We start from the raw sequence: 26,099 nt of genomic DNA on the forward strand, positions 1-26,099 counted from the left end.
GTCTCCTCTGGCTCTGCGAATCCCGGAGAGCAAGTCAGTGTGGCGGATGAGAAAACTACGGCGTGGCAGGTGGCAGCGGTTTGCCCAGGCAGCGGAGACAGAGGCCAGGCCCAGCTCCAGGTGTCCCCATCGCAGTGTGCGTCCCTTCCACTCACTTGTCTCTTTTCGACAGCCCAGCAGGTGAGCTGGTACAAGGGGAAAAGGAAGCAAAGAGGGCGGAGGCAAGGTGAACTGGAGGAGGCAGTCCTGCTTGCTCCATGGGCTATCTGTGCTCTGGTCTCCTTCTGACTCCTTTCTCTGAGACACGAAGGCTCCAGAGGGGGAGTCTGGGCTGCTTCATGCCTGGGCTGGAGGCTGTGCTGAAGGGTAGGGGGCTGTACCTGCTGTCTGCCTTCCTTAGAAACATGGGAGCAGCTGTGTGCTCCAACCACAGGGTCTAGGGCCGTATGCTCCTGTCTAGTCAGGCTCAGATCACCTCCTGCTAACCCCACAAGAAATTGAGCTGAACCCTGCTTGTGGCCTGGAAAAGCAATTGAGGACAGCCCAAAGCCGTTAGACCCTGCACCTGCGTGGGAGACCTGGAAGAAGCTCCTGGATCCTGGCTTTGGATCAGCTCAGCTTGGGCCATTGCAGCCATTTGGGGAGTGGATCAGTGGATGGAAGACCTTTCACTCTGTCTCTCCTTCTCTCTGTAAATCTACCTTTCCAATAAAAACAAATAAATCTTTTAAAAAAATTTTTTAAGAAAAAAAAGAAAAAGAAAAAGAAATAGAGCTGGAATCTGGCAGCCTAGCCCTGTAGCCTGCTCTCTGTCCCAGGACTTCTAGCCCGGCCCATGGAGAGGCAGAACAATGGAAAACAAGGGATCTTAACATTGCTCTTGCTCAAAAAAAAGTGAAATAAATGCACCACTGTGCAGAGGCCACGCCCCCACCCTCACACTCCATTCTAATAGACATCATAACGTGATTGACCGCAACTCTGTGTTAAGACCCTGGAAGTTATTGCTTGACCCTTTCCCACGCCTCCTGGAAGACCCCTTTTTGTGGTCAAAGACACACTATAGAAATCTGGAAGGGGCTAGTAGGAAACTGACATGTTAGTTCCATGTCACTTATACCAGTTATGCAGAGACTTCTGGACAAGCAAAGCATTACCTTGAGGTGCAAAGTCAGAAATGACAGACAGAGGGGAGAAACGAATTCCCAGCCTGAACTTCTAGTCCTGCCCCTCTTTTCCATAGAAAGTTTCTTCTGTGAGTAAATGGGTTCTTCACCCCAGGGTCTAGATACTCTATAAAGAAAAAAAACGTATTGTATAGATTCTAAAACGTATATAAATGAAAATGAGAGAGTTTAAAGTGTTATCAATCTGTATATCTCCTTCGCAATCTTGACAAATAGCCTTTTTTTTTTCTGGGAAAATCAGACCAGAGTTTGTGTATTTAGTGCTGTCTCTTGGGAAAGCAACTGGGAGCAGCGTGGTTGGATTCGCTTTGTGATCTGAGTCTTGCGAACGGCCAAGTCACGAGGAAGCAGGCTGCGTTCTTGCTGTGGCCTCTAGCCGAGGATCAGGTTATGGTCCCAGGAAAACACGTGGCGTTGAATCCCAACAGGTTCCCATCGAGTTGCCACACTGGCAAGCGCGTGCCGTCATTTCACTTCGAAAGCCTTATCCAATCAAACTGAGCGTTAATCCTCGTTAACAAACTAGAGAAAATATCACCTTGCACGCTTGTAAAGGAGAAGGTGTGAGGAGTCAAGCAAGACCTGCCCAAGTGCAGGAGTCTGGCGTCCTGTCCTGGCTGGAGGGAACAGGGGCTTGGGCAGCCGTTCTTTGTGCAGCTAGAGTTTGAACAGGTATTCCATCTTCTTCCTCACCTCCTGTTTTACAAGGTGTACATCTCCAGGAAAACTGCTGGAGAACCCCGTGTGTGCTTTTGTCTCTCCCCGCACAACCCTGCGCTCCGGAACACATTCACGTGGATGTGAATGCTGACTTGACCTTTTGTGTTAACTGCCTTGATAGGCTCAGTGCTGGTTTCCACTTCTCCATTTTATGGCAGTTCTATTTTTAAAATTCTAAAAATTGTAAGTGTGGCAAGCGATGGCATTACTTTTGGAATTTCTGTTTTCTATGGGCACATTGTAAAATTCTCTTGGGGAGTGAATTAACGGATAGAAGATCTTTGTCTCTCATTCTGTCTGTATATTTGCCTTTCAAATAAAAATAAATCTTTTTAAAAAAGGAATAAAATAAGTCTAGTGTCTGTCTGCAAATAAGACTGATTTGTAGTGATGTAATAGGCTTAGGTAAATTAATATATATATGTATTTGTATATCTTATAGTTTTAAAAGTGCAGTTATTTTTAAATAATTTAGTTTTATTGGACAGGCATATTTAAGAAAAAATTTTTTTAAAGATTTTTTTCTCTTATGAGAAAGGCAGATTTACAGAGAGAATGAGAAACAGAAAGAGTCTCGATCTACTGATTCACTCCCCAAATGGCCACAATGGCTGGAACTGAATTGATCCGAAGCCCGAAGCCAGGAGCTTCTTCTGGGTCTGCCACATGGGCACTTAAGCCATCCTCTACTGCTTGCCCAGGCCACAAGCAGGGAGCAGGACGGGAAGTGGAGGTCCCGGGACACAAAATGGTCCCCATAGGGGACCATTACGTTTCAGTACACTATACTGATTATGTTTCTTTTCCAAAGGAGTGCAGAGTCCAGAAAGAAAGAGCGACATGGTCTACAACTGATGGCGCAGGTGCGTGGAGAAGGGCGATTAACTCATGGGATGGATAAGAGCTGAGGGGAGAGCTCATGAGCAAGATCTGGTGAACTGGACCCGGCTGTGAGCAAAGATTCTTATAGGCTACAAGGCAAGTTAACATCTCCCTGTGATGCGAGAGTGAGATCACCAGAAAGCAACAGGCATCTGTGGCCAGAGAGAACCTGTGCTCCATCCGGGCAAGGGACCATCTGCTTGTCCACTGATCTGTTCACTTACGGGATCTTCACGGACTCTGCAGTGTACAAATTCATGCAGAGTTGCAGTTGTGTAAGGAGCTAGGGGTGCCATGAGGGGTGGTATAGAAGAGGAATGGCTGTATGGCAGGGCTTTTCTAAGAGAGCTAATGATTGAGGAGAGTTCTGATGGGAAGATACAACTGACCAATCACTGAAGAGTAGGTATGAATCTGGGAACGAGAGATGCATCAGCAAATGCAAAGGCCCTGTGGCTGAAGGGAGGCAGGGAACACCCAGAGGACTGAGTGTGTTTGGGGCACAGAGACATGGTATGAGGTTATGCTTGAGAGGCAGGTTGGATCTGTGGAAAGATTTGTCTTCATCTGTAGAGTGTCATGGAGCCAGTTTCTGCGTAGCACTGTACCTAAACTAACTATGTGAAGGAACCACTCTGATGCAATGTGATACAAGCACAGTGGTGGGGGATTAGAAGGGAACTAGTGAGCCATAAGAAAACCGCCTGGGAGGCTACTGCAACGGTTTAAGCAGAAGATGGGGGAACCTTTGTGCCTAACGTGATCCAAAAACTCTCCATGAGGACCGGCGAGGTAGCCTAGCGGCTCAAGTCCTCACCTTGCACACGCTGGGTTCCCATATGGGCACCAGTTCATGTCCTAGCAGTCTTGCTGCCCATCCAGCTCCCTGCTTGTGGCCTGGGAAGATAGTTGAGGATGACCCAAAACCTTGGGACCCTGCCCCAGCATGGGAGACCTGGAAGAAGCTCCTGGCTCCTGGCTCAAATCGGCTTAGCTTTGGCCATTGGGGCCACTTGGGTAGTGAATCAACGGGCAGAAGATCTTCCTCTCTGTCTCTCCTCTTCTCTGTATACCTTGACCTTCCAATAAAAATAATTCTTAAAAAAAAATAAAACCTCTCGATGAGTTTGAATCATTTCAGTGTCAGAGCAGCCGGGTAGCAGCCCTCGAGGTCTGCTGTCAGCATGCGCACTGCTCACCGAGCCCCTGGGCCTGAACCAGGTAGAGTGCAGAAGAAATTTGCAAGTCAGAAACATGTAAAGATCTTCACTAGAGGGTGGTAAGGCAAGGCATATCAAACTGCCAAGCAGTGGCTCAGCGGAGTCCTGAAGGCAGGTGTCAGGGCTCTGTGGGCTGGCAGAATTCAGGCAGGTGGGCCAAGACCCTTGTCCTGGCTCTTTGAACCTGTCTTCCCTGTACCTGGCACTGGAGCTGGAGCCTCAGGGAGGGCCCCTGCTGCTGCAGCTGGAATCTCCCTGTTGGGATCTCAGCTTCTCTCCTGCCAGGTGTCCCTGTAGCAGATGGCAGGACAGCTTTGCAACTCTTGGCTGAGTCTTAACATCTTTCCAGCCCACTCCAATACCACAAAGACACCTCCACTTGGCTGTACTTATCAGTGACCAAGATGTGTAGTTGGCGCCTCTTGCAGTTCTCGGTATTTAACTTTTACATGTTTACAGCATGCCCTGGGTTCATCAGAGCCCTTGTTGCAACCTTTTTAGATCAATAAATCAATCTATGCAACGTTCTACCCTTTGTGCAAACTCCAAGAAGCCCTGGTGTGGATGACATATTTGTCAGCTGATTCACTTCCCTGCACCTTCCAACTTTACCACAGGCCAATCTCCCTCTGGGTAACATGGCTGAACCTTTGGGTAGGTTGGACACAGGCTCACGAGTGCCAGGAAACAAGACAATGCGTCTCAGTGCAACAGATCATTTTGGTTCTCAGGTCCTGGAAAAATGTAAAACATGGTTGCCAGGCTTTTGATTCCAGATTCATATTCTTTGGTGGAGGGCATCAGCCATCTGGAGCTTGTTGGAGATGAATAGGCCCTTCAGATGGCACAGTCCTGGGCTTGTTGACATCCGGGGCTACAGAATTCTTTGCAAGTGTGTGCTAGGGAGGGGTGTCTTTCCTGCGCATTTTAGGGCATTTAGCAGCATCTACGCCTCCTACCCAGCAAATGCCAATAGTATCTCATCTCCCAGTTGTTTCTTTTATTATTTATTTATTTATTTATTATGTAGGAAGAAGGGAGAATAGTGGGGGAGAAAGAAAGAGAGATGGAGGGAATGAACTGGGATTAGAGCTGTGGGTCAAGAACTGAAATGAGGTGCTTTGATACAGGACAGATATCTTAACCCAAAGGCAGAATGCGCCTTCTGGGACTGACAATCAAATGCTTTAGGGTCTGAGCCAGACATCTGACTTAGCGGTTGAGCAGTGGCTTAGCACACCTGTCCCCAAACCGGAGTTCCTGGCTTTGATGCCCGGCTCCGGCCCCTGACTCCATCTTCCCGCAGTGAAGAACCTGGGAGGTCTTGGCGATTGCTTACGGAGGTAGACTCCCATCATCCAAGACAGAGACGTGCACTGAGGTCCTGGCTCCTGGCTTTGATCACCGCAGCCACTGAGAGCATTTAGGGCGCGAATCAGTGGATGTAGAGATTTCCCTCTGTTCCTCAAAGAAATAGACTTCAAAAATATTTTGGAAGTACTGAGATGCATGTCACAGTGAGCGCTTAATACTAATGTTCTGATGTCTCTTTGTCTAAATAAAACAAAGATAGGATTTTGAGTGTTTTCGCTGTAAAGAGATATTAAATGTTTGAGATAAGTATACTTATCCTGATTTGCCATTGCATAATGTTTACATGTATCAAAATTGCACACAGCACTCACTAATATGTGCCACTTTCATATGTCTATTAAACAATTTTAAAAGATCTTGGCAAATAGCCCCCGTGGGGGCAAATTTGCCTGGTGTTGTTTCCCCTGATTACTGGTCTCATGGGAAGATGAGGATTCTGGGAGAAGAGGGGTACCCCAACAGGGCCGTGTCTCTCCCGTCTTTTCCCCCTGTTTTGTACTTGGGTCCTCCCAGTCTCATGGTCTGCCTGGAAGCACTATGAGATTTCTCAAGTCCATTTTGAACCTGACCAGAGAGGCCATGTCAGGGACAATCCGAGGCAGGGTGAGGACTGTGGCTTCTCTCATCTGCCTTCTAATGACAGCCTGGCAGCCCGCCAGGTGCAGGGCAGGCGCTGCAAGAGTGCACGCGTGTTCGTGCATGCGACGCTAAAGGTTCCATTCCTTATCTCTCGTTCTTATCCTTGGTTCCCTGCCCATCGACACGTGTCTTCGGGTCCATCTGTTGCTTGTACATGGACTCTGATACCTTCATTCCCAGCAAGCTAAAAATAACATCATCATCACAAATGCTAACCTTTCACAGAGGCGGAAGAACTTGAAAAGGGCAGAGAGCCCTGCCACAGCTGTGCAGTCACCTTTCTGGAACACACAGCCACACACTCTTTTCTAAAGCAACCAGTGAAACCCAGAGTGTTTCCTGGGGGCCATCATACCAGATTTAGGCCCAACATCCCATCGCATGTCTAGGAGCTGACTGCCTGGTGCTGCTGCGTGTCCCCAGGACACATGGTGTTCTGAGGGCACCGGTGCCTACCCAGGAAGCTCCAGGGCTTGAGCAAACGGGCACATCTTGAGCATCAGCAGTTTTCTTGAGAACAGTGCTACAGCTGGGCCCCAGCATGCGGACAGGGGAAGGTGTCAGTGTTCTCTGAATTTCGCTCAGAGTAAACCTCAATGCTTTCACAAGTTTGGTATCAAGAATTTGAGAGGAAGTGGTTTTGTGGGTTTTAATGCATTTTTTTTTACATTAAAGTTTTGGGTCATTCTGTTATTGATCCTTGAAGAACTGCTTGTTTCTTTCTTTTCCTTCTTTTCTTTCTTTCTTTCTTTCTTTCTTTCTTTCTTTCTTTCTTTCTTTCTTTCTTTCTTTCTTTCTTTCTTTCTTTTTCTTTCTTTCTTTCCTTCCTTCCTTCCTTCCTTCCTTCCTTCCTTCCTTCCTTCCTTCCTTCCTTCCTTCCTTCTTTCTTTCTTTCTTTCTTTTTTTTTTTTTGAGTTTCTTATTTGACCTGGTTTGGAAGCCAGTTCGCCATCTCCGCTCATCTGCTATAACCTGGACTAAAGGTTGCGGATTCTGAACTGCCTGAAAGCCAGGCAAGTTGAGACAACCACAGGTGACTCTTCCCCTGGGGCGGGGAGGGGGAGGGTTAGCTGAGTAAGGTCATTGACTATCTCCACCTCTGCTGGGTGAGGGCCAGTGCAGAACACCAAGCCATAAACTTCAGAGCTGATTGTGCCTTAAGGCAAGGTAATTTGTCACCTGCTGGGGGAAAGGTTAGGACTCCAGAGGTCTCTGGAATTGCAAATGTTGTGTGTGGGTTGGAGAGCTGCAAGGACTGCAGTGCAAAACCAGCACGTACACACACCTCCTTTCTGTCTTTTGGAAGTGAGTATAGCTGGTATTCTTCCTAGGGGACAGGCAGTCGGGGAGCTTCGGGAGACCTGGAACACGACTCAGGTCTGGGTGGTTCCCATGAAAGAGGACATAACTTCAAGGTCAGGAGGGAAGTGTCCATGGCACGTGTGCTCTGCCAGGGGAAAGTGTCCTTTCCCCTCCTCCCCCAGTGACCTCAGGCAGGTGGAGGAGTTTTGCAAAGCAAGATGCACTGGCAGCCCAACATCCCCTTTCATGGCCTGTTCTCAGTTGTCCCCACAGGGAATACTGTTTCGCAACTGAAGGTTGCTGGAATCTGCCTACTCAAACATTCACCAGTTCACCTGGGCTGCGGGACTTTCACTACCAAAAGCCAACTTGGAAGCAGTGCAGAAATGACCAAACTTTTTAAAATCCTCTTATTGTAAATGACTATAAAGGAAGCATTTAATTTTACCCTTAAAAACAGCAGGACCCTATGAAGGTTTGATATAATAGCGTGAAGTAAAGATGAAACTTAGTCCCACCCTCCAGTTCCAATATTACAAAGGAATATTTCTCTCAATGATTTTATTAGCATGCATAGTAACTTAATCTTCAAACTCTAGGCATACCTTATTAGCAAAATTGGTTGTGGCTACAGTGGAGTTTTGCATGCATGCTCTGAATTCGAAACAAAACAAATGGCATACTATGAAAACAAGTAATACACGGACATTAAGGATCTGAGACATATCCCCTCAACCTTCACTGGAACTAGACACTGAATCCCACTTTTAGAAGTAATCAACATAATTCCTGATTTCCTTAATAGCTGACACAACTCGAGTGTGGGAGTAACTGGCAAGTAGAGTGAGGTCAGTGAGAAAAGAGCCAACAGGCCAAACCTTTGGAGCCACCGGATTAGATGTGACCCTAAGCGTCTGCTGCCTTAAAGCACCATCACCCCCACTCCCATCCTCCCCAACACACTTCCACTCCCCATAGACACAGCACTTCTTCCCCACCTGCATGCCCTAGGATCAGAAACTCTACCACTAGGAATTCATTGTTGCACTTGGCTCAGAGTGTGACCTGACAACTCTAGAGAGGAACTGCATTATGGATGGTTCTATCATAGAAATGACTGTATTCCTATCATAGTAGGCCATTTACAGAAAAGATTCCCAATTGTGTGTTGGTGGAACACTGGTAATGAACAGAACAGAATGTACAAAGATAGGCTCTCAAAGACCTTCCTCTTCCTCACACATCCCTTCCCTAGAACATCAAAAGATATCCTGTGACAAAAGCTCTTGGGAAGGCAGTAGAACCGGGGGACTTGGACACATGGTTGTTTGAGTCAGGCAGAGTTAGTACTATGCATAGACCTGGCCACATAAACCTTGCATGCCTTTGGGAAAAGGACTGCTTCCTGCTGAACCTTAATTTGCTAAATGGCCAAACGGGGGTGAGTAGTCATTGTTATGAAATGGGTGGTCAAGACAGAATGGAACGGCAAATCCAGCCATCGAGTAGATGCTCCAAAATGAGGAAAATTTTAAAGAGAACGATGAAGAAGATGGCTTTTCACCTTCCTCCTTGTCACTCAGTTCTGGGCACTGGGTGAGTGAGCTTGAATGGAACAGGAGTGGGCAAAGTTTAGGCATCTGTATGGTTCCTTCCTTCACTGCCCAAGATTTGGCACAGCTGAGAAACACAGAGTACTAGAGACATGAAGATTAGAAATAATGAGAAAATTACAGTTATAGGGATTTTCAAGTTGAATCTAGCAGTTGCACCTTGAGTGTGTTGGTTTAGAGTATAATTCTGTGATGTATGCTAAGCAACAGAAGCTATCTCTGTTTTATAGATGGAAAAATTGATTCTTTGGGACATTTAATATCTTTTTCATTGACACTCTAGGCAGCCAGAATTAGAAGCGGAATCTATGTATTCTTAATTTATGTTAAGAATAGTAACATAGTAAAACTTAAAAAGAATAATGTTGCTAGCACATGGCTCCTGTAGCCATGTGGGAGAGCCAGAAGAAGCTCCTGGCTTCAGAGTCGCTCAGTTCTGGCTGCTGTGACCATTTGGAGAGTGAATCAGCAGATGAAAGACCGTCTCTCTCTGAGTCTCTTTCTCTGGAACTCTGCCTTTTAGATAAAAAATAAAACAAATCATTTAAAAACTGCCAAACCACACAGCTTGGCAAGAAGGGTAATTGCCTTTATGAGAACAACCAGAGAGATGCTATGAAGTTGACTCACAGAAAACCTGGGATGTACTTGGCTGGTATGGATTACTTGTGCCCCATTTTTACCCCCTTTCCTCTACTCCCTTCTTGGTCTTGCTCAACTCAAGTCTCCCGATGAGTGGTCTGTGCAGGGAAAGGCCCCACGTGGAAGGCTGCACCCTGCCACACAGTCGTTCTTGGCGCGATGAGCTAGGTTCTTGTCTTAACCCGAAGGATAGAGAAGTAGGAACTCATCCCCTTCAAAGAACTGTTCCCAGTGGAAAGCCTTCCCCTTGACTACTCCCAGACCCTTCAACTTTGTTTAACCTTGGAACATTCCTTTTTCAAAGAAGTAGGTGAATCCAAGGCCTTAAGTATTCTGGAATATTCCCCAAGGTGGAAAACTAGTGCCAAACATATGCCTGGACTGGATTTGCAGACGTTGGTGATTTACTGGGACCCTTGGCTTTGCAACTTGGTGATCCAGGTTCTGTTCACTGTGATGAGGTGGTACATAAACCCCAGTTCCTCATATTGCCAGGGACGTACAATAAGAAGTTACCAGAAATCTTCTAGAAAGCAAGTGCTACAGAGGTTATGCTCCAAAGGTTAATTTTTCTGTACCTTCAAGATATTGGCAGCTATTCTGGTGACAGATCTGTGACAACCTTCTGCTGGCCTCACCAAATAGTTGCTCCTTTTCCTGACCCTCCCAGATGGTACAAGTCAAGAGCGCATGGCTTTTCGATTCCCTCTCTGCTTTAAGATGGAAGGACAAAGCCTGCCCTTCTGAACGCAGAAGGAAAGTAGACTCTGTTCCCTTGCTGGATGGCTGCGCTTGAAGCAAGCTTAGGAATTTGTGTGTGGTTGGGAGGGGGAATCGTGACTGTTCTGGAATCTGGATACCACAGTGGCTCCCCATTGCCTACTTGATCTCACTTGTTATCTTGAGCAAGGGTTCTTTGAGCAAAGCATTTCCATGCGCACATCTGAATTAGCAAACTGAAAGCAGACACTGTATGGATTTGGTAAAAGAATAAAGTAAGTCAAGTCCCAGGAAATACATCGGCAAGTGGGTGTGTGGTGAGCAGGGAGGAGGGTTCAGGGCTTTACCTGGGCTTCTGCATGGCATCTACTTAAAGGTCACAGAACCATTTAAAATAGAAAAAGGGGCCATTGAAAATAGAAACTCAGACGTTAGCATGTAAACACTAAAGCAGATTCTCAGCCAGGGACGTTTGCTGGGCGCTGTCACAAAGAAAGTGATTTATTCTGTTTTTTACCCTTTCGCAGCATCCCTCGTGGTGAAGATCTGGAGTAACTGACGTTCTCACAGTTTCTAATGGAAATGAACAATAAGCTTGGCAAATTTCCAATTCTGATGATTTCATTATAAGCCAGTAACTGTGTTTTTGTTTTTTGGGGTCTGTATTCAAAGCTATTAAACACATCCTCAATGTGGAGAATATATTCCTTGAACCATTCTTTAAAATGACTTAAATTTGATATCCAGGTTGAATTGTGTCATTTGCCTGCTTGCTTTCTTTCTTTCTTTCTTTCTTTCTTTCTTTCTTTCTTTCTTTCTTTCTTTCTTCTTTGGTAGCAGGGAGACTTTTCATTACATGTAAAATGATTCGGAGTGCCTTAGGAGTCTGGCCTGTGTGATTAATAGTCTGCCGTCAATATTAGAAACCCAGACAGACTGAGGGCCAAATGCCTTCCCCTTGCAGACAGACCGTGTTCCAGCCTCCAAGGACTCTGCACATTCAGTCACTCCGTCAATCCTTCTTCCTCTGCCAGCCCAGGCTTCATTGGATTAGAAAGAAGTAGAAAAAACTCCTGGCTAGAGTGCTCCGATCGAATTCCCTGTGTGCTAAACGCTCTGGCACATGGATGGCCCTCTGGAGCTGCTGCCAGTGCAAAGCACACAGGGCCGCCCTTGGCTGGCTCTCCTGCACTTGCAAAGGCCAGAGCGACTTGTTACTTTCACTGCCCCCTGGTCTCGGCGATCATGAGGTCACGTTTTTGTTTGGACCGGAAGAGTGTGTATACCAAGGTCACACATACAGAGGGGCCGTTGTGTCCGGGGCTTTGGCACGGGAAGCTTGCAGCCTTGTTGGTTAAAGGATCCTATCCCTTTCAATATGGGGACACATTAGCAACCCTAAGTCACATTGTATGTGTCCATAAGCCTCTATCCTTGCAAACATAATCAGGAGAAACAAGCTGTTTCCCTTACAACGAGCCATGTAGATACCCGCTGGACTTCTTGGGTTTCACTCTGGGCTTTCCCTCTTATTAACTGTGTGACTGTGAACAACACCTTAGCGCCTCTTGGTGTCCCCAATGGGAGGAGAGAGCCGAATAGTGCCTCCAGCTGGAATCAACGTGAAGTTTAAACCAAAGCATGTATGTCAACAACTGAAAGCAGTGCCATTCAACGGGGGAAGCTTAAAGTTGGCATCTCCACCGTCATTGCTATGTTTCAAATCCTTCTGCTGATCTCTGTTGAGTTTTGCTGGTCTCTCTGAGTCTGTTATTCTGGAGCCATGGAGCTCACGGGGTGACGATCCAGCAGAGTGCTCCCCGTGCTGCTTGGCATGTCCTCATCTTGTGTGAGAGGTCCCAGCTCCTCTGCCTGCAACCCAGCTGCCTGCTGACACATGCTCTGGAGGCAGCAGGCATGGCTCAGACACCTGTGCCTCAGCCGCCCACCTGGGAGATCGGGGTGGAGTCAGAGGGTCCCCTGGCTGTTGTGAACATTTGGGAACCAGGAAATGAAATGTTTCTGTCCTTTTGTCTGTTTCTCTGCTTTACAAAAAGAATGGAAATTAAAATATCAAAATTCTTGCTTTTCGTTAGTGTTGATTGAATACCTGTATGTGTATTCTGTTTTGACTTGCTTTATGATGCAAAAAATGTATATTATGAAAAGAAAAACCCTATTCTTAGATTCCAAACATGTTCACCCCAACATAAACTTAGGTTTTAATTTATTTTTCTGTGAGAAGATGTGTGAGTTGATGAACTATACAGTCAAAATTCAGCAGCAGGGTCTGCCCTGGTAGCCTATTGTCTGAAGTCTTTGTCTTGCGGGAACCGGGATCACATATGGGTACCAGTTCCTATCCCAGCTATTCAACTTCCCTCCCAGTTCCCGGCTTGTGGCCTGGAAAAACAATAGAGGACAACCCAAAGCCTTGGGACCCCGAATCTCCTGGCTCCTGGCTTGGGATCAGCTCAGCTCTTGGCCATTGTGGCCACCTGGGGAGTGAACCAGCTTTCATTTAAAATTTTTTTTTGGTATGTGAAAATACGACTCTCTAAGAACTCTATCCTGAAATAACAATCGAATCAATTAAAATATTGTGCTGAAGACTAGAAATATTGATGGGAAAATTGTTTAAATTACAGCTCATCAGCTTTTAGTAGAATGAGAACAGGCACTTGTTTCGGAGAGCTTGAGAATGAGGGGTTGAGGGAGAAGTGTTGTGGGTACAGCTGAATACAGATTTTAAACAATGTCTTAAGTCACTGCTCTCAGTTTGGCAGGTGGGGGATGGATTTAACATCTATTCTCCACTTCGGGGAGCATCTAGCCATATCTGGGGACATTTTTACTGTCACAGCTTGGGCAAGACGTGGGGAAAGTGGAGTGACTGGTCTCCAATGACACCCTGGGGTGCGGCTTAGCTCCACTGCAAGCAACTACCTAACAGAGAAGGTTCATGGTCTTACTGGTGTGAAATCCTGAACTCTCGGAAAAGGAGCCTTTTAGGCAGACAGTGAATTCACGCACGAGAGTGAGCCAGGAGGCACAAAATCCCATTTTGGAAATGAAAGTTTTCTAAGATGCCAATTTGTTGTTGTTGTTCATGGGAGTCCTTATACTGTAACTGTACCTTTAGCAGTCTGTCTGCCTTCAATTGGTTTTCAATTACTGTCTAACTACTATGCCAATTTCTATTTGTTGCCAAGCAATGGGAAATTGAAATTTTAATCAGTGGTATAAGTCTAACCCTAGGGTGGTGGTCTCTAAGCAGTTGCTTAGTGGCCTTGTCTGAGCTCGCTATTTAAATGCATTGGCAGAATTTTAATGAGGTAGAGCTGGACCCGTCTGGGGCTGCGTGTAGAAATGAACGACGCTGTGCCACACCGTTCATAGCGGTGAGCCAGAAGCAAGCATCAGCAGCTGGAAGTGAGGAGCACTTCTCGTTTGAGTAGATTGGGTTCTGAACCCAACAGTTGACAGCACCACGCCCAAGAAAACCTGTCCACGTTGACCTGTCCCGCTTGCAAACAGACCTCCTGTGAAACTCCCAGCATTGCTGGCTGCTACCTACAGCTGCTCTTACTTGCTGCTAATGATTTGAGTTCAGCCGCAGCCAGTTCTCTCTGGCAGTGCTTCCTGAAAATGTGTCTTTTCAAGAAAAGCCAGCCTGGAAATGACTTGTGACATGCCATCCGACTTATCGGGCGAAGCGGCAGCCATTGTGATGGATGGACGAACGGGCTCCTTGGCCTGCAGCTTTGGTCAGGTCAGGACTCTGCAGAAAGAAGAAACTCCCGTTCCTTGACTGAATTCTACTGGGTATACTTAAGAAATGTGTTTAACTTAAGGAAGGGTTTTATAGTAAGACAGTATATGTTGGTCCTGGAGGAGAAAGCTAGGTTACAGCATTCTCAGAGGCTGGGATTTTGACTTCAACGTGTTGCTTGCTGCATTTATTACCAATTAGTAACAAAGATCCTATGCTAGGAGGATGTGAATATGTACAGTATTAATCAACCAGGAAGAAAAGGAAAAAAATATGGAGCTATAGATAATATATGTTGGAATGTGGATCTTGTCTTAGAGAAAAAAATTGCCTTTCTTCAGTTCTCCATAAACTGATTTCACTTGAATATTACATCCAATGGTTACAGTAAAGATTTCTTCCAATTATATGCCATAAGGAAAAATGGAATTCAAGGACAGAGCAGGTGGGAGCAGGGCATTTCACTGCTCCAGCCTCGCCCTCTGGCAGTCTCCATCCATAGCAGTGTTGGACCTCAGTTATGCAGGCCCTGAACCTGAACGTGGTCGCTTCCTCCAGGGTTGCTGAGGTTTGTTCTCACTCACAAGGGCTGACTGTAGTGACAAGTCACCTGGAGTGAGACATACTACCGCCAAATGGGGCAGAGCACTTCTGTCATCATGGTGTAACATGGCATGAGCTAACGATAATCAAGCCTGTGGGTTAGATGGCAATCATGCAACTTCTACTGCACCTGGGAAGGCAGCGGAAGATGGCCCAAATGCTTTGGGCCCTGGCACCCACATGGCAGACCCAGACAGAGTTCCTGGTTCCTGGCTTTGGCCTAGTACAAACCTGGTGTTGTGGCTATTTGGTGGAGTGTACCAGCAATTGGAAGGCTCTCTTTCTCTTTCCCTTCTCATCTTTCCCTCCCTACCTCCCTCCTTTTTCTCCTTCTGCCTTTCAAATAAATAATACATTTTTTAAAAAATTAAGCATTTGCAGTCCACTCATTCACAGATTTTTTTGGAGGTTTTATGTTTTCAGCTTTCTTAGCACGTGGTGGATCTGATATTGTGGCACTCCTGAACGGCCTTTTTTTGGGCACTCAGTTTGAACACTGCAAATGCTGTGTGTTCCTGGCTGCTGCATGGTGAGGTGCCTGCCAGCCAGCTGCAGTTTCAATATTGTCATCTCCGCACACCAGCGTTTTTGCAATCATTTGACAAGTTGTTTTCGGTTTCAGCATTACTATTTTTTTTAGCATAATTTCATCAGCATTACTATTTTTAAAAAAAGTAAGAAGTGACACTTGTTGGCAAGGATGCGGGGAAAAGGGAACCCTACTCCACTGCTGGTGGAGCTGCAAGTTGGTACAGCCTTTATGTAAATTAGTCTGGAAAACACTCAAACAACTCAAAATCTGCATACCATATGACCCAGCAATAGCACTCCTAGGAATATATCCAAAACACCTGTTTCACGACAAACCAACATACATCCCTATGTTCATAGCAGCACAATCAGTAATTGCAAAAACATGGAGGCAACTGAAATGCCCATCAGCAGAAGATTGGATAAGAAAGCTTTGGTTCATCTACTCCATGGAATACTACTCAGCTATTTAAAAAAAAAAATGCAGTTCTTTGTGGCTAAATGGGCCTACTGGAAACTAGAATGCTAAGGGAAATGAGTGAAGCCCAAAAGGTTAGATACCACATGTTTGCCTTGATTTAACCTGTAATTTTTGCTTGGTTGTTTGTTATTTTTTGAACCTGTCATTGATACTGTCTCAACCCAGATGTTTTGAAGAATTGAACTTGCATTATTTTTAACATATTGTTTACTCAATACTATGTCAATTAATTCCATAACATTGTATATTGATGCTGATGTTTTGTTGGGGATTTTAACTGACCGGAAATTTACTCTGTTAGCTCTACCTTCAGACCAGAGAAGGTCTCCCCAAGAGGCCACTGAACTTATCTGGACAATAAGATGCTGGACTTTATGCTAGGTATATGCTTGCAATGAAAGAATCTCAACTGAACTTGAACTGAGGTTATGCAGCAAAGTGGAGGAATCCACTATGGGGGGAGGGATGTGGGAGGGGTGGGGGGAATCCCCAGTGCCTATAAAACTGTATCACATAATACAATGTTAATAACAATAAAAAATAAATAAATTAATTTAAAAAAAAGTAAGAAGTGTAAGGTAAAGTGAAAATGTTGATACCAGCAACTAGAAACACGGCTCCCACTAGCCTAAGGAGTTTGAGTCTTTAGAATGAGTGGAAATCTTCGGCTTCCAATAGGTGTGCACAAGGTATTCGGCTGATTCCATTCACTTGTCATGAAACAGTAATACAAAAGAATACATTTGAAATGTCAGAATTCACCATCACCTATTGGGTGAAAGGGATAAATGCAAGTAAAAACTGTATACAGTACTTTTAGCTCCTGGAAACATTGTATAATACTGAGAAGTTCTCATACAATGTTAAGCAAAGAGTAAGCCATGGACGGAGAGAAGGACCTTTCTTGACCATAAAGATATTGTTGCAAATGAATAGCCTTGCACTTGAGAGGCCTGAACTCCCCAGGGCAGTTCTGCTTCAGAGGGGAGCCCTGTGACAAGGTCTTAGGGCATCCTCCTCCTGGGCCAGTGCACGAGCTGGCTCTGTGAGTGGGCCCAGCTTGTACCCCAGCTTGCGTTGTCTAGACAGGAAGCGCTGCCCCAGGCTTCTGCAGGCCACCTGTTCCCTGCAGGTGGCTGGCAAGGAGCCCTTGCACACCTGTGACTTCTGCAGCCACAGATCCCCACCCTCCACCCCCGACGAGGGTCTATAAAAAGTTCAGGAAATTTGCATTTTGTTGAACTTAGACTTACTTTTTCCTTTTTTATTCTGCATTTTTGTGCAGCATAGTGTCATATTTTAATACGTGTGTAAGACTGGCTATTCCTAAGCAGTACACTATAACACTTATTTACACAGCATGTATGCTATATTATGAACGATAAATAATCTGGAAATGAATTTCCTTCATGTTCATGTATAAACCATTTCCAAGATGGTTCTTCATGAACATTTTATACTGATATCATTAGCTTTTCTAAAGAGCCAAAATTTCCTAGTTTTATCCTGCATTTGGACTCATTTTTTTAAATGATTATTCTCTATGGTCTGACTAGCCTAAAAAATGTTGGTTTAATACTAACGATATCAAGCATCCATGATACTTGAAATCTCAACTGTTTAAATACAGTTAATGATAAAGACTTTAGTTAGCATTCATTGCGTTACATTTGAATGGCACCAAATTGTTTACCAAGCATGCTTATAGCCAAGGCCTTTTCTTAGCTGGCTTTGTTGGGGTACAGGAAGTCAAGGGAGGGTGTGGGAGGATCCCCTCAACCCCTCCACCCATCTTGGTGCTTGTCCTGGCGCGGATGCACCTGTCACCAGTGAGGCACAGGCAGCTTCCCCCCTTCAAGGTGCTTTCCCAGGAAAAAGTTGCTGCACGTGGCAGAGGTGGGTGTTCATGAGCAGTTGTACATCACGGGGAAGCATATTTACTTGTGTTCTGCATGCTAATTTTATGACTCAAGTGGCAAGCTTATTTTCCAATTTAGAAGTTATTCCTTGCACCTTTATGATGCTTCTATATACATATTGCAAAAATGTACTAATCTAGGGTGCGTTTAGTCTGTTGCAGAGTCTTGCTTATTCTTTCTCAGGGCAAGTTAGACTCGTGGCAGACAAAGGGATTGGGGATGCACATGGGACTGGGGCAAACAGACCTTAATTCAGGCTCATAATTGTCCTAGCCCTAGAAAACAATTTTTTTTTTTTTAAAGCTAAAGACATTATTTATTCGAAAGACTGAGTTACAGAGAAGGAGATAGAGAGAGAAAGAGGAAGGGAGATCTTCCAGCTGCTCATTTACTCCTCAAATAGCTGAAATGATCAAGGTCGGGCCAGGTGAAAACCAGGATCCTAGAACCCACCCAGGCTGGAGCTCCCACACGGGTGGGAGGGGTCTAAGGCTTTGGGCTATCTTCCACTGCATTTCCAGGTGCGTTGGCACAGACATGTATTGAAAGCAGAGTAACCAGAACATGCCCAGTGCTCCAACATAGGATAATAGCATCCTCAGGCAGTAGTTAACCCACTGTGCTACAAAACTAGTCCCAGTCCTGGAAGATTTTGATGAAAAATATGAGAGTCAGCATTGTGGCTTTCTAGGGCAAAGTCACCTGAATGAGACTCTATAGCTCCCAGTTCAGAACACCTTGAAAAGAGGGTTGATTGGTCTTAGGTAAAGAGAAGGACAGTCCAGGCCCAGAGCCATGGCCTAGCGGCTAAAGTCCTCGCCTTGAACACACCAGGATCCCATATGGGCGCCGGTTCTAATCCCGGCAGGTCCACTTCCCATCCAGCTCCCTGCTTGTGGCCTGGGAAAGCAGTCGAGGGTGGTCCAAAGCTTTGGGACCCTACACCCATGTGGGATACCCAGAAGTTCCTGGATCCTTGCTTCAGATCGGCATAGGACTGGCCGTTGCGGTCACTTGGGGAGTGAATCATCGGACGGAAGATCTTCCCCTCTGTCTCTCCTCCTCTCTGTATATCTGACTTAGTAATGAAAATAAATAAATCTTAAAAAAAAAAAAAAGAAAGAAAAGCACAGTCCAAAAGGTTGATCTTAGAGACAATATTGTAGTACACCCAGGTCCTCTCTAGTGAAGAAAAACCTGGACTGGCAGTGAGGTTGCCGGCCTCTAACCATTTTCGCCTTCACTGGCAAGATTATTTCCACCATCAGAGGGACACGCGAGTTTAACTTCCACTGGCATCCATGGGATTGCTGTGATCCAGGGGTGCCGCGCCCACCTGCTGACGCCTTGGCGTTCTACAGGGGAACACAGGAAGCCCCAGCATTCTGTTGCTTATGACAACAGTCAAGGTGAACTAACAAGGAGTTTCTGCTTTCGCTTATAGCGTCACTTCCTGTGCAGGCCAACACCAGGAGACAGTCATGCCCACCTGATTGCCTATTCCAGTCTACTGTGGTTTGCATAAACTGGATGCTCTGTAGGATTCCCTAAGCGTGTCTCAACTGATTGCTGTCACTCTCAGATACAGATAAGAGCAAATACAGATAAAGCAAAGCAGTAACTCTCACGCTGTCACTTCCAGGTCTACTCTTCCTGGGTCCCACCTGACCTTTTGACACAACACATCTTGTCCAATTTCTACAGGTGATGCAAGTGTCTGTTATGAATTGGTCAGCGCTGGAGAGTCTGTTCAGCTTGGGACTAGGGTACAATTTTGTTTTTTGGACTTCCCAGGTGTGTAACCTGGAATGCGGAAACTGGAGGCTGCTCTTTGAGCAGCTCATCTCTCTTTAATCTCAGCTGTAATTCTTTGAGACTAACTGAAATATTCCGCAGAAGAAAAAACAGGGAGCGTATTTACATGAAACCTGCTTGCAACAGAAGCAGTTGTTATGTTGTTGAACATGGTAGAGAAAAATAGTTTTTCGGCTAACTTATACTGAATTATTCTCTGATTCTAAAATGATCAGGTCAGGGTTTTTTTTTTTTTAAATTGAATATTTGTTAATCGAAGTAAGCCTAGGAGTCAACACACTTATAAAAGAGATAAAGTACAAGAGGAATAATGCATCTAGGTATGAAAGATAAAAGTGAATTGTGACTGTTGCTTGTTCATGCTGTGGAATTTGCCAGTGTTGGGGAGAAAATGGCACATTTCTGTTTCAGTCGATAGCACCATAAACTGTCTTAGCTCTTACCCCAGCTACAGAGACAATCCATTTGAAATTAGGAAAAGGACTTTTAATTGCTTCTAAGACATTTCAATAAAGGTGAATCTTAAAATTAGCATTTGTGAATGTGGCAAGACAAAGTCCACCTCCACGAATTTTTTTTTTATCACATAAAATGTCTGTTCCCTTCCATCTTTAACACATCTAATGCAGACCCAGGCATCTGAGCACAACTGCCACTGAGTGAATCGAAGACATTTACAAGGAGCTGAGTGGCTGGTGAAGGTTTGGGGCTGGAGCAGAAAGCTGGTAAGGACACTGAGGGCTCGGCCCTGGGGTCTCCCACCTGCCGAAGGAGTGTGGCTCCTGTACTTCCGATCTGGTATCTGGCTGGTTATGTCCTCAGTCTTGCTGCTGCAAACAGCTGCAATAATCAGTTTCTGGCCTTCTGTGGCATCTCAGGCTAACTAGAGAGCTGTGATAATGTTTGGGAAGGGGACTGAGAGAATTGTAGCTGCCCTCCTGTGTTAGGGTGGTTTTCTTCCCAAAGGTAAATTCAGGTCATGAGATGGTAAACGCTTCACACTGGCTAGTTGGTTTGTGCCAAGTTAAGTACAGAGATAAAGCTTGCTACAAGGCTGTCGCCTTTTCCCTCCAAGGATGTTCTTTAGAATAATATATTTACTTCTGAATGAAACCCAGAGTAAGTCATAAAAATGAATAAACACTCCCTCATTGATAAACAAGGAGAAACACTCCCCTGGTGGAAGGCTGGCTTGCTCTGGGACTCTTAGCATTCTGTTGACTTCAATTAATGAATGAGGCTTCAGTGTGCATGACCCTCGGGTTACAAATGGTAAGCTGTGATTAACTGCTATTAGAGGGAGCTAGAATTACGGCAGCTCTGAATGAGGGCTCCGAGGGCTGCTCCCTCCTCCTCCTGTGCTGCCTGCGCCAAGGATTCCAACTTGTCTTCACAATGTTCTGACTTAGAATCTCCAGCCATCCGGAGCCCTTGGCGTTTCCTCCCCTCCTAGGAAGAAAGCAACACTTATCTACCTCAAATAAATAAGTACTTTCAGGATTGCTGGAGACCTTGAATGAACTCGGTTTATCGGAATTACAGAGCCGTGGCTGTGAGGCAGGGAGTACTCTTGGAGAGCAATGTCCCCCAGGAGTGTCACCTCCAAGGGACGGGAGGTCAATTGCTTGAGTGCCATCATCTGATTCAAGGAGGTGAAGTCACCTTGCTGACAAAGCGCTTGGGAAAAGTTCATTCACCTTGGACACAGTCACCCGCATTCGTCATTTCCATTCTAACTGGGCAGACAATTCCAAGGAAATACTCAGGGATCTCAAGAAAGAAGTTAAAAAGAATTGCCTGAAGACTCCTGGGAGGTGCTGTATGTTAACTGGCTGTGTAGTGAAGGAAGCAGCAGGTGAGATGACAAGAGAAGGGAACTGAGAGTGGATGGCGAGTCGGATGACAGTGCTGTGTGAGCTGAGGTAACCTCGCAAGTAAAGACAATTCCTTGAGTGGCCTGAGCATTCTCTGTTGACTCGCCCTTGGACATTCAGGTGACCTGATGGCACTGTCTACCTAGTCTTTGGCAGCCTTTAGTAGGACGTAGGAACCTGCTCAGACTGTGCCAGCCTGTGTTGCAAAATGATTGGATAATTCGGTGATATAGCTGCACCTGGTCTTAACAGTTAGCAGGTGCACCTGAGCTCTTGTATACTTTAAGTGACATTGAAAAACTTTATTCTGGTGCCAAAAATTGAGATTCTGGTAGTTTTTCACAATACACACTTTCATGCACTGTTACAAAACTCTTTGTAAGTATGAATTTTTTTTAAAAAATCGACTTTTAAAGATTTATTTATTTGAAAGGCAGAGTGATGTGGGGGTGGAGAGAAAGCTGGCTCCCATTTGCCAGTTCGCTAGTGGGCTGCAATAGCTCGGCCTGGGCTAAGCCAAGAGCCAAGAACTCCTTTCTGATCTCCCTTGTGGGTAGCAGGGATTCAACTACTTGAATCATTGTCTGTTGCCTTGCAGGTGCATTGGGAGGAAGCCATATTCGAAGAAGAGTAGTTGGGACTCAAACCAGAGCTTTCATATGGATGCAGTCATCCACAAAGGGGCTTAACACGCGGCACCACCACAGTGCTTGCCTTGGATAAGCACCAAAACAAATGTATGTTTTAATTCCATTTTTCCTGAATATTTCTGAAATACTCTTGTATTTCTTGGAATGCAGCTCTCCCCAAAGAGAAGAAGTCAGGTGTATTCCAGACAGATAAAACATGGAGTTGCATGAAAAGGGAAGCCCTAACCAAGCACATCCCAGGGCTTGAAGATGTCAATGTAAAAAGTCATGGGCGTCACCTGCTTCATTTTCCCCAGGCCTGTTTTTGGAAGGGGAAACGCAGTCATGACACTGTGACGCCAGTGTCACCAATGTCACAATGACTGAGCCTCTTGTGGTCTTGGGCAGCTAGTTTAGAGTCACGAGCTTGGAAGTCACACCTCCCCTGCCTACGTGATCCTTCCTGCCCACCTGTGATGCTCACCTATCAATACCTGGAGTTTGAGAGGGGTGGCACTGCATTGTTGCATAACCACTCCCCTCACATACACCCCCACCCTGTAAAGGCCTGTGGAAGGGAGAGGCCACCTGCTTGGTCACCTGCTTATGTCATTCTTGCACTCCAGCTCTTGGCCTCCCTCGTACCTGCTTGCTCTTTGGTTTCCTGTGAACAGAATCCAAGGATAGGGCCCAGGCTGTTCACTGCACGTCACTTAGGATAATTTATATTGCTGGGGAAGCTGGGACATAGGTTTTCGGTTTAAAGGATGCTTTTCATGATATTGACCATTTGTTCTGCTCAGGGTTTCAATGCAGACTGGATTGCCATGACGACTTCATTTGCTAATTTCTAGTGGACCTTGCCATGACAAAGCTTGGTTAATAAACACTCCTTAATACATCCTAGATTTGTCTGGCATGATCTCAATTGCACCCTGTAGCAAGCCTAGAGCTTTGTTCATCAAGGAGGCTGAAGGCTGTCCCTTCCGATGGTTCGATTCTCCACTCTACCTCCGCCCTTTCAATGCATTTGTTTCAAGATCGTGAATTAGTAAAATTCCCATTTTCCACACTAACAGGTGTGCTTCCTTCTTCCCATCCTAACCTCAGGTTGTTGGGACTTTGCCTCTTCCACTGGTCTTGGCTGAAAATGAAGTTCAGGAGCAGTGGGAAGTAGCATCTCTTTGCTTCTGGCTTGTATCCTGTTCACACTTCATTGTGCATTCCGCAGTGTGCAAGGGTGAACCTTGTTTATGTGCATAGATATTGCAGTGTTCTTTTTATCTGTTCATCATAACCAGCTGGTTTTTTTTCCCTTACTCTCTTGACCTTGAAAGCATCAAGGGTGCCTGCAACAGTCAGAATCGCGGACTATGTTGCAACACTGTCCTACTTGTACTGTAATTTTCATTATTAACAAATCATTAGAGGCATCATTAGCTGTGTGCTGGCCTATGGAAAAGAGAGCTCTCTGTCACCTCCCCCCTATTGCTTCACTGTTGCCTAATTTCCCTCCTTTGAGGGAGCTGCGTCCAGGAGGAAGGCAAGGTGAAGGTTATGGAGAGGAATGATGTAGATTGTGACATTGAGAATGAAACTGCCCTGCAATTCCTTAGCTACCTTTTCTTACATGCATCTATCTTAGCTAACAGATACGTTCTCATAATGTAGATTAAGTTGAAATTTAAGACGAATGGTGATAACTAGCACAGGCCCTTTTTGCTTAAGACTGGTAAAATGAGTTAATTTGCAAAGGAATAATCCCTCACTAGTTGAGCTTCTACAAAAACAAGATGTAGAAATATTTACATTGTTAAAGCAAGGGCCTCCTGTGGGGTGACAGGTGCCACACAGTGCCACTGGGGCTGAGGTGTGGCTCTGTATGTTATGTTTGGTCAGGTTGTGCCTGGCCTCGTTCCCACCTCTGATCAGGCCCGCTGCTCTCTTTCCTGCTAGCACATTGTGTCCTGCTAGTGACTCAGCATGATGCCATTTATTTGTGGTTTTTGAGTCACTGTTATCAAGATTCAAATCACCTTGGGCATTGTTCATCCAACTGCGGGTAGACATGCACAGCTCATGACTTGTAGGCACCTTTGAATACATCTCAATAAGAGCTTGTTCCCTGAGAAATTACTCTGATCACCCAGGGAGCCTCACCTCCATGGAGGTGACTCAGATGGTGTGATTGATGGTTGCCATGGTGACCAGAGGAGGCTGCAGTATTCTGGCATGCCCCTTAGACATCGGGGTCATTGCTGCACCAGTGATGGACACAAACCAATATTCCCTACCAAAAAAGGGCTGAAGCAACCCCCCACTTTAGCTTCCACATAAGGGGGGTTTCAAACACCCTTGCATGTCTTCCTGGCTCCTCTGTAGCTCTCTCCTTCACATCTGTCTTACTGTTACATGGGGAAGGGAAACCTGTGACCGAGGTTCCTTGGCATCTGAATTCTTTTCTATATCAGTCTGATGAGTTCCTCTCCTGATGGTTAGCAAATCTTACGGTGATTACAGATGGATGGCTCCTGTTTGGGTGAGGAGGTGCTTAGAAACTATTTGTGTTTATTTAGTTTATTTGACAGGCTGAGAGATAGAGAAGGATGGAGGGAAGGAGGTGTAGATAGATACCAATCTCCCGTTCACTGGGTTACTGCTTAAATGCCACAACAGCTGCAGCTGGGCCAGGCTGGGCCAGGCTAAAGCCAGGAGCCCAGTGCTCCATCCATGTGTCCCATGTGGGTGGCGGAAATCCAACCATCCGCGCTGTCAACGGCTGCCTTGGGGGGTGTGTTGGCAGGATGCTAGAAGCGAGAGTCAATCCGGAAAATGTTGCCAGCCATATCTGCATGTACTGGCTACATGCCGTACCCAAAATGGCGCCGGCCAGAAAAGCCACATCTTGGTGTTTGGTGCAGAGTCACGTAGCATTCACTGTACTGCGCAGGCGCCTAGCGCATGCGCAGTGAGCTGCGGCGCGGCAGGCACGTAAACACTGGGACTGACGAATCCAGTCGCCCAGAACCCTGCGTAATCATGACGCCGACCTATCATCGGCGGAGGCGGGGCCAGACAGCACATAAGAGCAGAAAGCCTGCCGGGGTTCGGCGTCCCTCCTCTTCATGTTGGTGTGCACAATAAATTTTACCGCAGGAGGCTTCACTCGCGTCTGCGTCTTATTGCTGGGCGGTAAGACACGTGGGCGCGACAGGAAAATGCACCCAGGCACTCCGATCTGGGCTGCTGGAGTGTAAAGCAGCATGGTAAGAGCTGCACCCAACACCCACCATAAAAGATGTCCTATGCAAGGCTCAGATTTCATTTGTAATGGATTCCTTCTTCATTAGCATTTTCCCAGCAGGAGACATCTTTCAGCCACCCAAATTGTACATATGGAATCAGGGACAGATTAAGAAAACTAGTGAAGAACCAATTTCTACTTGGGTAGAAAAGCAGTCTTGAGAAAGAGAAATGCCAAGGATACAGGCTTTGAAAGTACAATTTAGTTCTTGTCATTTATGCCCTAGTTAATTGACATTCATCCCATGCAAGTGTTCATAATTGGAGATGCATGTTAGAGTGTGTCCATGCATGCACACACACGTGAAGGTGCACACATTGTGACATCTCTGTTTACCCACATGAAAAGTAAATCGCTGAGGGCAAAGTAACTAAATGAGTTGCTCACGCCTGGGCCAGAGCTTCGCAGGGTGTGGATGCTCCTGAAGTCTGCGGCTGAGGCTTCCGGTCCATCTGAAGTCCATCTCACCAGGACTCTGAGCCTTGATCCTTTGCTCTCTGCCCAAGCCTCAGCTCTCTGGTCCTGAGCCTTTGGCATGGCGCACCTAAGTCCCGAGAGCGGAACAGGAACACTTTGCCCTTTTCTCAGGCAAGCACAGTGGTAATTTTCGTCAGGCTTCTGAGCGGACAAGGAGCAAATAACAGCTATCGTTAGAGCCGAGTGCAAATGCGATGGAAGGCATGGGTCCAGAGGAATTTGGAAAGAATGCAACAGAGTAACAAGGATGAATGGTTTGATTAAATCTGTTAAAGGAATATGTAGCCATAAGATCTGGAAAAACAAAACGAAACAACCCTAATGATTGTGGTGAGGGTAGGGTTATCGCAGGGTCTCTGATACCTTCTCACAGAATGAGAAGTGCTGAGGCGTGC

The 26,099-nt window shown here is 45.9% G+C and overlaps 1 protein-coding gene and 1 long non-coding RNA gene across 2 annotated transcripts in view; both read right to left on the reverse strand.

Moving 5' to 3' along the window:
* Positions 1-26,099, reverse strand: part of NEDD9 (neural precursor cell expressed, developmentally down-regulated 9) — a 183,064-nt gene that overhangs the window by 66,506 nt on the left and 90,459 nt on the right. The gene's annotated exons all lie outside the window — the stretch shown is intronic.
* LOC121159093 lies at positions 23,536-24,752 on the reverse strand. The gene is made up of 2 exons (XR_005884306.1): positions 24,070-24,752; positions 23,536-23,999 (listed from the first exon to the last, which is right to left on the reverse strand). It is a non-coding gene; the product is annotated as an uncharacterized LOC121159093 (long non-coding RNA).

Source organism: Ochotona curzoniae, unplaced genomic scaffold (assembly GCF_017591425.1).
Source record: "Ochotona curzoniae isolate NIBS_2020 unplaced genomic scaffold, NIBS_Ocur_1.0 contig_4064, whole genome shotgun sequence".
NCBI lineage: Eukaryota > Metazoa > Chordata > Mammalia > Lagomorpha > Ochotonidae > Ochotona > Ochotona curzoniae.